The sequence below is a fragment of the Dreissena polymorpha genome, chromosome 13 (assembly GCF_020536995.1).
Source record: "Dreissena polymorpha isolate Duluth1 chromosome 13, UMN_Dpol_1.0, whole genome shotgun sequence".
Lineage (NCBI taxonomy): Eukaryota > Metazoa > Mollusca > Bivalvia > Myida > Dreissenidae > Dreissena > Dreissena polymorpha.
The window spans coordinates 67,175,969-67,188,934 of record NC_068367.1 but is presented as its reverse complement, the minus strand read 5'-3'; positions in this window follow the sequence as shown (position 1 = coordinate 67,188,934).

Here is a 12,966-nt window from a genome sequence, read left to right as displayed (position 1 = left end):
CTCGAGAACCCAATGCAAGACACTTCTCAAAGTTCAGTCAAGGTACAGACAGTACTTTAAGTACTGTTAAGAATATCAAGTAATAACTCTAACAATCTGTCAGATTTACATGTTCCGCATGATCACCGGACCTCAAGCATGGGGTATGAATATTTCATTTTTATATCACAGTAGATTCTACTCGCTAACGATACAAACTTTGTATTTTCACCGGAAATTCATATTCGATGCATTATAGCGTATTTTAAATGTCGGATGTAAATTATTGATTTATTTCCTTAATGCATTTATTCTGTACTCTATTTCTGTATTCAGTATCTTAGAATTTGCTTCAAATGACAATGCGTTTCATGATAAAAGATAATCTTTTGCAAAATTATGTTTACCGTATTATCACAATGGACGTAACAATATGTAATAAGTATACTTATTATGGCCCGGAGATGTTTCAATACAGAATAACATCTTTTTATATAGTAATATCATGTTTCTCGACAGCACGACAACATCCGACGGCGTTCATCTTGTTTACATGTATTCGTATTTATATAAATTACCGATTTACGTCTGTAGCGAGCGCTGTAGACAACCAAGATAAAGCGGTCACATTTTTCAGCATGCACCGAATAATGTCTGTACAATTCTCAAAGAATCAATGTAGTTTCATTGGTATTGAATTTCATAGTGTAAATGATGGTGACGTAATAATGTTTACAATGTTGTGCAATTGTTTTTGTATGCGATTAATAACATTATATAAATGTAGAATCAATCATATGACTGTCGTTTGATTTTAAATTAGATATACTGAATAATATGGATTAGTATTGTCCTTCATAATACAGGAATCAGTAATCTGTTTGACAAATTTTTGTGATAAGTTTTTCAAATTACTAATAGTGTCAAATGAATTGTATTTCAATTATTTAACAAGTTTTGAATGACAACTTACTTAAAGAGTTCAACCTAATGTTTTGTTAAATCGTCACTTATACAAACGATGATACATTAGGTATAAATGTTAGGTATAATAGAAGAAATGTAAAACATGAGCTCGGAGTCATGCAGAATGACACAAAATGCGGACCTCAGCCATCCGCTTAAGTCTATAAGCGTTACGTTTGCTTGGCTGTTAAGTATGATTTGAATGGGTCCGGGCCGGATGCTACTATATAGATATTTTGTCACAATCGAGTAGTTTTTTACTAGAAGTGTACAACAAAACCGAAAAAAAATTCATCAGCATGTACTCATGTAACTGATTTGAGAGACATGTAAAAGACAGCCTATCGTTTGAATAATTTATAACATATTATTTAAAGACCGGTATTTAAATGGCAGCCATGAAAATTGTAACCTAAACTTGACTATACGACGACGCATTATCGTTAATTTTTTAGTCGTCCGGTAAATTATTTTTATGACATTCGCATACTCGTCTTTACTCTTCATTCCCTTACTCGTCTTTATATTTTCATTTTGATATATGTTTATGAAACGCATTTCAATTGCCCGCATACATTTGTTCGTTATTAGATTCCAAAATACCTCGGTCGCATTGAGATGGCGTCCGTACTGTCCTGAAACAGATGCCAATGGGGTTGTGTGTGTCTAGTACACCAACTGCAACATCCCCATGTTCTTTGCGGCGTTTCAATGGGATTTATTACTGCTCGCTATGAAAATTATGTTTGGTGTGAATGGAATGCAGTGTAAACTTAAAAGCCACCCATGAATCAATGAAGGAACAACCTAGAAACGAAATTGACAATGCTCGAACGCAGCTGTCGAGGTTCTACTTGGATGGACTATACAAGCAAATTTGTATAAGTATTATACAAAGTGAAAAATAAATGAAATTGATAAACGAAGATTACCACGGGCCCGAACGTGATCGCGGATCCCCCTTCACTGCTTAGGCTAAAGTTATAAAACTTATTCATATTCATTTAATACGGTTTTATCGGAAATATAATCGTATGCTACATATAGTATACTAATTACATAATTAATACACATGGAAATGTAATACTAACGTGTGCTTTGTTTATATACAGGAAGTGGCTAGAACGCTTATACAAGGCATGAACATTATGGAACGGATCTATTTATTAAAACTTAAAATGATATGTACAATATTCTATTGTAATGGCGCAACGATGTAAGTTTCTTAATATCACCACGTAAATGAACATACCATACAAATACATTAACTTCAACAATTCTGATATAAGGTCATATAACATATTTAGAAGCCCGTCATAAGCTAGCCCCAACCTTTAAGCAAAGCATTAACTCATTCAGAAAATCATGGTTTTGCTGGGGTTTCGCTTGTAGATTTTATACGCGAGAGTACGAATTTCACAGGAGCCTTGATAATGTTTCGAACCAAAATAGGATTGGTATTTTAACTGCATTAAATTTTTTAGTCAATTTCATATCGCTATAAGATCAATAAATGTATATAATTGAAAAGTTGATTATGGTTTGTTTTAACGTGTGATATGCCCTTTAAATAACAAGACACATGTATGTGTATCGACAATCGTTATATCATAGTCTATTTCATCGATTTCGCAATATATCCGCACGTTTTGCGCACACCCTCGCGGGGTTGGGGATCTGCAAGCCCCCACTCTGTGTAGGACGACGTGTAAGTAAATGTATCCCAGTTGCTAAATAGTAATTTGAAATATTCAACATAACTTTAAGAATCCTGCAATGAGCTTCAGTATTAGCGATGATCTAGTTGCGTATGTATATTATGGTGGATGGACATCAATACTTAGTGTTGTGAACAAATATAGTCGTATTCAGAAAACATTACGACGTGTGTATAGTATATTATTAAAAAAAAAGGTTTCCGGAAACAACAGATAATAAAGACCTGCAAATGGTTGAACGGAATCATGTAATGTCATGATTTTACATCTACTGATTATAAAACGGCGCTAGACGAAGCGTCGGTTACAATACCAGCCTGTAACTATCGCGTATATAGGATACCGAGTTAAATAACATACGGTACATACTCATTTTGTACGAACGTCAGAGTAACTTACATGAATGGACAAAGGGACTATTATCGAAATTTCAATCAAACTAGTCATTCCATGTGAAATTTTGGTTTCTTCCGCATAATCTTAAGAACTCTTTCGCATGGAATTTGTGAGGCGGCGTAATTTGAGCATCCGGACTATGCTATACTCCGTTGGGATAAATGTTGAATTATAGCATGTCCATCTACTAATTTTTCACTAAATGATATTCGGTTTGATCATATGTGGTTGGCTGTGTGTTGGGATGTTGGACGGAAATACCCGAAAGAGAACCCACCTGTCCGGTATGTTGACCACCAACCAAAACTCACATGCTGCCGGGAACGGGGATAAACCCAGGTGGCCTTGGTGAGAATGTACAAATGTTCATACGTATTTATTGAAATCTATTTTTGCCCTCGATATTTGTAATAAGGATAAACGTTTCTTTTATACCTAATGATACAATATGACATTTCTGCAGTGAAAAAAACAGGAGTGAAAATAAACAAATTTTCGGAAATACTTTTTTTATTTTTAGATTATCATATCAAGATTTACAACAGTTATAAATAACTTGAAAACTTTTACTTAATGTATGCAAATGTACAGCAAATGCTGTTTACGGTCTTGTCTGCAGGAATTTCCTGTTGAATATTATGTTGTTTTTCTACAGTGAATTTGGTTTTTGCTCATGCTATTCTAGACAATATGTATTAAACGATATTATTTGAATCGTTTGAGAGAATTAATAATGTACAATTTGATTTCAATATCTATTGATTTTTAAGTTACCCAACACAGCTTTATAGTCAATTTATTAAAATAACTTTAAACGTTAATGTAAAGTTTCAAATTGCAGGGAATGCATCATTATAATCATTAACAAATATCGTAATTTATTATGATTCTAAATTATTATTCTACAAAACCTTAGATTTCGTTTCAGTGTACAGCGATTTGAATATTAATTTATAGTAGCTTTCATCATCGCGATAAACTTAGAAAAGACAGAGACCATGGCTGTGCCCAAGAAACATCCTGGGCGACACAGAGCTCAAGGAGGTGGACTCCGTCACCTAACTGGGCAGCGTCGTGTCAGCAACAAGCGGTTCTGATGAAGACATCAATGCCAGACTCTTGAAAGCTATATATGCCTTCAACACTCTTACGCCGAAAAGAATGGCAGGTAACTAATTTAAGCAAAAGGCCTGCAAATGGATGCACGGAACCATGTGATTCTTACACGGCGACCAAGGGGTACATATACCGTCTATCTGTTACTTCACACACGGTCATGTTACAACAAGCTACACCGGTGGATTAGGCACGCCAACATCCACCAGATGCACCTATAGCAAGTGCGACATGAGAGCGTAGCAATGCGTATTTAAATACACATTGCCTAACATTCTTAACCAGTAAATGTTTGCCTATATTACGGACAGGGTTATTTGTTCCGCACAACCATCGGACCTCATTTCTTTTTTCTTTTTAAATCAGAGTTTATTTTCAGGTCCTACCGGCCCCTTCACGAAGTCTTTATGGTCCGACCTGAGTCCTCATTTCTGTTATCTCCCTAGTCGCATTTAAATACCACGGTATTCCAAAATACGCAAAAGTTAAATTTTCAGCATGAAAATATACGTTCACTTACATTTTCTGCGCTGTTGACGTCCATTCGTGTGTTTGAGTAATGTGTTAGCTTCATAATCTTATTTGGTACTCTAATTTTAATTGGTTGTTTAAAATCGTTTTGGATTTGATTCGGTTTTTTCAATATTTAAAAAATAATAAATTAACTATGATTTTACAAGGCACATAAATATGTGTACGGTTAAACACGCGTCCTCGATATGGTGTATTTGGCCTGTAATTAGAGTCTTGGTTATATGCACTTAGTTTTTGAACTTCCGGGTTTATCATTATATCGTTGAAATAATCGTCTGCTTTTCGCTTGGATGTACGCACAGAACTGGAAGAAACGTAACCTGGTATCTATTCAGTTTCAACGTAAAAAACAAGGGAAATGAAAAAAGATAAATAGGAGCTCGAATAATGTTTGTAATAAAGCATTTTACACCAGTTGGTCTGCTGTTGAAATTCCTGAACGCTTTCGAATACGATATTTTACGAGTTGTAAACACCAAAGTGTTAACTTTCATTGTTTAAACATTGCTATTGGTATAGTTTGTATTCAGTCTAGATGAGTGCTTAGTTCAAAGGCAACTAAATTGAGGTAGTTAAATATTTGATCAACCATATATCTAAATACTATGACTTACACAAGAAAACAAATTTTCTAACAGATATACCGGGTAGATTACTTGACTTTTGATGACATCATTGACATTGTGATACTAACAGAATCGAGTATGTTACATAATATTCTTTCTGAATAATGCTTACTTTTTTATACCATATTGCTCTGGTTAATTAGTTTCGTAACCATTGGTAAATTGTGTTCACTAAATTTAATATGAATAATACAAGGATGAAAACTTGCAGTTTGCATTTTGACCAGGTAGATATTGTTCAGAGGACATATAAGAGTTTTACTGGAAATCGAGATCAGTAATGTTCTTATAGTGAAACATGTCATTAAGCCGTCGACAACTATAATAGTGCTAGAATAGTGTAGAATGTAAGAGCGATAAGCCGCATGAAAGTACTCCCTTTACAAATGTGTATACAGGACATCATTGGCGACGATGAAATAGTATCTATTTTTATACTTGAAAATTATACTTTTTGAGAGATCTCACAAAATATGAAACGTATTTTGGTCATGATTTTTTTTAATTTCTATACTTTATGTTCCATTTAAATTTCAGTGCGATCAATCATTTTGCAACAGACTACGGTATATGAATGCCATTAAGAGAATTTCAAGTAGTTCATTACACTTTTTGTTCTAACCGCTACATAGACGTCAATGGAGTACAAATGGGGTGTGAGGTATAAAAAAGCATAACAAATATTCACTTTTTAATGACTAATACAGTTAAATATTTTGTTAACTGTCATTAATAGATGTTTAATTCTTACTGTTTATTTCAGATGCTGCTCTGCACGTCTTTTCTACCCGACGTTTGCCAAGTCCTGAAGTGTGTTCTGTAGAGGTAAGCTTCTTTCTACTATAATACCGGCTGGACAATAATCTGCATTAGCATAGGCTATCAACTGTTTGTCAGTAATTAAATTAATAGTAAATTGACAATAAGAATCGATACAATCAGAGCAAATGTTTCGAACTTTACAACACAAGTTTATCACTATATAAATCAAGTTTATCAGAATATCATCATCAAAGTCATCATCATCAATCCATTGGCCGGTTTGTCCGTTGTGGGTGGGGGGGGGGCAATGAGGGACAACGATACTGCAATCCCCCTCCAGTCAAGTCTGTTGTGTGCTGCTGAGAGTAATTCATCTATGGAAACGGATGTACACTCTTTTATATTGTATATCCAGCTTTTCTTCTGATCGCATCGACGTCGACCTCCCTCTGGCGTGCGCTGGAGAACTGTCATGTAATTGTAATGTAAGGGACACAACTCGTATTGTCTTGTTAAAGCACGCAGTCATGAAATATTTGTATTGAGGTTTATATCTGTGTGAATATATGAATAAAGTCAGTTGTGAGTTACCCACCAACGAGTTCAGAGTTATTACATGGTGTCAGAATGGTTGTGAATAAATAGCTCGAATACAGAAAACAATAGATGCTAGACATTTATTGATTAAGTTTTAGACAACTGGGAGCAGTATGGCTGCAAACGGAATTAGAAATTTGCAGGAATTGAATTAAGCAGATGCAGGAGCCGCAGAGTGGGAGATTTACAAACGTAATTTCCTAGTTCACCTGGATGCATTAGGTCTGCATGACAAACCAGGGAGTCGAAAAGTTGGAGTATTATTATCCAATATGGGTCGTGAATGTGTCAAAATTTATGATTCGTTTATATGGATGCCAGAAGTGTTGGCAGATGAAGACAACGGTATTGCACACAGACCCGCAGAAGATAGATATGATTTGGACACTGTGCTAACAAAATTTGATCATAATCTTGGTGTCCACAACTTCAGAAACATTAAGCGGCAGGAATTTCTGAACACCAAAAGAGGTCAATTATCTGTTATGGATTACATATCAGAATTACAACGAAAAGCTGAGTACTGCCAATATGGAGCGCAAAAGGATGGTTTCATATGTGACATGATTATTAATGGGATAAACGACAAAAAGTGTTCGGAAAAACTTATGGAAATTCCAGCAGATCAATTAACATTGGAAATGGTTATTCAAACGTGTCGTCACATCGAACTCACAAACGCTCACATTAAGACTTTGCAAGAACATCCAGCTGTACACACGGTGCGTCCGGATAAATATGGCAAACGTGGTGGAAGACAAAACAGTTCCAAGAGTATCATGTCTTTTTGCCAAAAGTGTTGCAAAATGCATGCGATTAAAAATTGTCCAGCATTCTACAAAAGATGCGATGCGTGTGGTCAAAATGGACATTTTAAGGCGTCTAGCTATTGTAGAGGACGTGCAACAACTCGAGGTCGTTGGCAGCACCGTGGTGGCATTAGGCCAAGCCGTGGTTATGGTCGTGGTCGTGCTAACGTTCGTGTTCACTTCGCAGAAGAAGACGAACTATCTGATATGTTCGAACAAAATACATCAACACATGATGTTTACACAGTACAAAACAATGGAAATGAAACGAATAACAAGGAGTGGACAGTAAACATGAAGGTCAACAACAAGCATTTGCGTTTGGAGATAGACAGTGGTGCACAATGCAACGTGCTCTCGAGACAAATCGCTGAGAAATTGTGTGCGGAATTCCCAATATTAAAGAGTGATGCCCGCATAAATGGTGTGAGCGGAACGCTGATCAAGGCATTGGGCAAAATAACTTTACCATGCGAATACAAGAACGTGAAACGTAATTTAACATTTCAAGTGATTGATGGGCAAAGATATTTAAATATATTGGGCAGAGATGATTTAGTTAAACTAGGCCTCATCATGAGAGTAAACAGTACCCAGATGGAAATAGAGCATCTGATCAAAGAATTCAGTGATGTTTTATGCGATCAAATTGGTTGTTTGCCAGGAGAGTATGACATCAAGATCAATGAGACAGTGACACCGGTGGTTCATGCACCTCGTTCAGTTCCAGTAGCTATACGGGGTGAATTGAAAGAGCAATTAGACCATCTTGAGCGATGCAAAATACTAACAAAACAAACAGAGCCGACAGAATGGGTAAATAGCATGGTGTGCGTGAGAAAAAAGAATGGCAAAGTTCGCATATGTATTGATCCAACTGATCTGAACAAGGCGATCATGCGTGAACACTATCCGATGAACACAATTGATGAAGTTGCAACAAGATTCCATGGAAGCAAATATTTCACCACATTGGATGCGAACATGGGTTATTTTCAGGTGAAATAGACTGAGAAGAGCTCAAAGCTCACAACATTTAACATACCATACGGTCGATACCGATACCTTAGAATGCCAATGGGTGCACGATGTGCCAGTGAAGTGTTCCAGAGAGAAATGGAGAAGCATTTTGGAGCAATGGACGGTGTAGAGATCGTTGTTGGCGATATTCTAGTCCATCGAAATACCATAGAGGAACATAATGTGAGGCTACGAGCTGTACTGGAAAAAGCAAGGAGCATTAATATAAAACTCAACAAAAAGAAGTGTGTATTTGCACAGACTAAAGTGAGTTACGTTGGTCACAAACTGACAGGAGAGGAGCTGAAACCGACAGAGGAACGCATTGCGGCGATTGTAAAAATGAAAGAGCCCGAGAATCAGAGTGAATTGCTTACGATACTAGGAATGCTTTCTTATGTAGCTAAATTCATTCCTGGAGTGAGTGAACTGAATGCTCCTCTACGAGACCTTAAAAATAAGGAAAATTGGAATTGGACAAACGAAGCTAGAGAAGCCTTCAAAATGATAAAGGAAGCGATGACGTCAACAGAAGTTTTACGTTACTTTGACGTATCAAAACCAGTTACGTTAACCGTAGACGCATCTATGAGAGGTTTAGGAGCTGCAATAATTCAAAGCAATGGGGTAGTAGCATATGCAGCTCGTGCTCTGACATCAGCAGAACAGAATTATGCTCAAATAGAAAAAGAAATGTTAGCGGTAGTATTTGGCTGTGAGCGATTTCACAAACTACTTTACGGGAATACAAGGATCACAGTGGAATCCGATCATAAACCACTTGAAAGCATACTGAAGAAACCCATACATACAGCACCATTACGGATACAACGAATGATGCTGAAGTTACAGCCATATGAATTCAAGTTGATTCATAAGAAATGGGTCTTGCAGATTGCCTGAGCAGAATGCCATTAAATGAAGAAGAGAAACAAACCATGGATGATGAGCTGATGGTATTCGTGGCAGAAACACTTGCATGTACAAATCATGAAAAGATTGCAAACGCAACAGCAGATGATGAACAGCTACATATAGTAAAACAAATAATCATATCAGGATGGCCAGAAACGCGCAATGATTTGCAGGATGAAGCAAAACCATTTTGGGAATTTAGAGATGAATTGTCAGTGTACAATGGCGTTTTATACAGAGGACAGCGCGTCTGCATTCCAATGAGTCTCAGATCTGAAACAATGAAGGCTATACACAAGTCACATCTTGGAATTGTGAATTGCAAGAGAAGAGCCAAAGAGTTGGTATATTGGCCTGGTATGAATAAGCAAATAGAAGATGTAGTAAGCAAATGCAGTGTATGTTTGACATACAAAAACAAGCCAGCAAAGGAGCCTATGATTATGCAACCTGTACCAGAATTACCATGGAGCAAAGTTGGCACAGACTCATTTGAAGTCAATGGTTTTCATTATTTGATCATGGTAGATTATTACTCAAACTTCATCGAAGTATCACCTTTGCAACACGATACAAGAACAAGCACAATAGTGAAACAAATGAAAGCTAACATTGCAAGGTATGGCATCATGGATACGCTTGTGAGCGACACCGGTCCACAATTTTCAAGTCAAGAATTTAAACAATTTGTGGATTCATACAACATTAAACACGTAACATCATCTCCACTATATCAGCAATCAAACGGGTTAGTTGAGCGAGCTGTTCAAACGGTGAAGAATCTCACAAAGAAATGCTTTGAGACAGGTGATGATATTTACTTGTGCTTGCTAGAATTGCGTAACACTCCTCGAGATGACGTAGTAGGTTCGCCGATGCAGAGGCTAATGGGTCGTAGAGCAAGAACTCTCATACCGATATCGAAAGGACTGCGGAAACCCCAAGCTGACCAAACAGGAAAGATTGCATCAAAATTGAATGATTATAAACAGAAATTTTACTACGACAGGCACACAAAGGTAAAAGAAGACCTGAAGCCAAATGATGCAGTACGAATAAAGACACCAACAGGATGGAGACCTGCAGAATATGTTCGGAACTCGCCATATCCTCGTTCGCACATCGTAAAGGCTGGCGAAAGTGGACGTGAGTATCGGCGTAACACGTCTATGCTCATGAAAACCAAAAAATCCCCACATGTCATTGAAACACACGAGGAAACAATACCAAAATTATCAATGGTTTCCAGAGATTTGCAACAGAACGGCAGAGATTTGGCAAGGAACGACAGTAATTTGCCTACAAACAATAGAGAGTTGCCAAGAGAGCAGCAACCGGTGCAACGCCATTCAGCACAGCAACGAAACAACGCGACAGAACAAATCCGTACACGTTCAGGACGAGCAGTAAAAACACCAAGTTATCTCAAAGATTATGTGTGCTAAAGTGTGACATGGGCATAATAATCCCATTACATAATAACTGGTGTGAGGAAATAACAGAAAAAGTCTGTGTTGTATTATTATATAATGTTACATTATACAATATATTTATATATTATTATATTATATTATATATTACTGTATTATTATCATTATATTTGGCAATGTAGCTTGTTATATAAAACAAGTACTCGTTTTGATGTTGTTTGTACACATTTATTTTATCACATCAACATCTTGGTTAATGTTAAAAGATTCAGTTTTGTTTTTCTCCTAAGTACAAGATGTTCAGAAAATTATTTTCTCCCAGAAATCCAATACTTCATTGTTTTTGGGTGTATCTACTTTCTAGCTTGATTTCGGTGTGATCATAGTCTGTTATCATTTCCCAGCTAAAACCCGACAATTAGTGTGTCTGGCATTTGTCATAAACATAGTTTGTTCTGTACATAGCCTGAATCTGAGATAACAGGGGCAATTTTGTGCAAACTTAGAGAACATGTATTTTAGTGAATACTTTTGTTTTTACATGTTGTTATGTTGTAAATTTGGTTTTTATGAATTTCATTCCAATATTTAATTTAAAATCAGTTCTTCATTAAAAAAGTGAATTTTGTTCATATGGAATGTTCTATTTTCAATAACAATTTAAACTCAGAAGTTTAAAAGAAAAATTCTCACTATGTTTTAATTAAAAGAGAAGTTTATAATTTGTAACGACAGGTTATATTATTATTAGTTTTTTCGCATATCTATTCCCATATGTAACGATAAATTAGTTGATGTATCATGTATTTATAATTAAAAAAAAAGAAAGAAAAGGGGATGTCATGTATTGGGACTGTAAGGGACACAACTCGTATTGTCTTGTTAAAGCATGCAGTCATGAGTTATTTGTATTGAGGTTTATATTTGTGTGAATATATGAATAAAGTCAGTTGTGAGTTACCCACCAACGAGTTCAGAGTTATTACAAGAACAGGCTTGCACAGAGAGTCCTGCCTAGTGACGTGTCCAAACCAAGCCAGCTTTTGTTGTTTGACGGTCATTTCCGGACGTACTCGTTGGTCTTGTGCTCCGTGTAGCAGATGCGGAGCAGTCTTCGGAGACTTTTATGTTCAAATGCGTTCTGCGTTCTGTGTCCGCGTAAAGGGTCCAGGCCTCGCAGCCGTAGAGTAGGATGGAGACCTCGAGGGACTTAAAAAGCCTGTACTTGGTGGCGAAGCTTATGGAACTGCCTGTCAATAACCTGAGTCTGGTCGTCGCTGCGGTCGCCATGGCGATTCTTGTTCGGACCTCAGCGGTACTGGTACCATCCTTGCACCCAAGTACTATAAGCTGGACATACTTCTAGTTTCTCGCCGTTCATGGTGATGTCTGCACTGGTGTTGGTGATGCTGTTCACCATGGTCTTTGACGTTTCCGTGCCGACCTTTATTCCCACATGATTCTGCTTAGAGTATATTAGTGAGAAATTGAAGTTCACTGCTGATGCCACCCATGAGGTCAATGTCATCAGCGAATCTCAAGTTGGATTGTCTCATCTCCTGACCAGACTGCGAGATGCGCATGCTGGGCTGTGGCTGCGTTTGTCGCATATGACATAAGACCCATTTCCGCATATCGAGGGTCTCATTGCACAATACATTTCGTTAGAAAATTAATGTCAGTCTGTGTAATTCAAAGCACACTGACACATTTTGGCAGGCTTTACAGGCTCTCAAAAACAATTTTCAGAGGGGCCGACTGAGTAGGTCAAACATTTGTGTTTAGATAATTAAACGGTTCACCTGTTATCATGGCAATATTTAGGTAGTGTTTATTTTCTAATCGTGAAAGCAATACCGTGTTATCATTGTTTATCATAGTCCATAATGCTTTCCCCTGATGATTTAGTGACCGAGTACTGAACCTGAAATTTTGCGAGTTGTATTTTATCGCGTAATTTTTACTGGTTCAAATTGTGTGTCTATGTGTCGCATGAACATGCCGAGAGTAGTCCGGAATTCCTTACAATGATCAGTGCTACATCTGATAAGCTGATTGGCTTATGAATGCTTGTGATCGCAAGTTGATTCGTTAATTA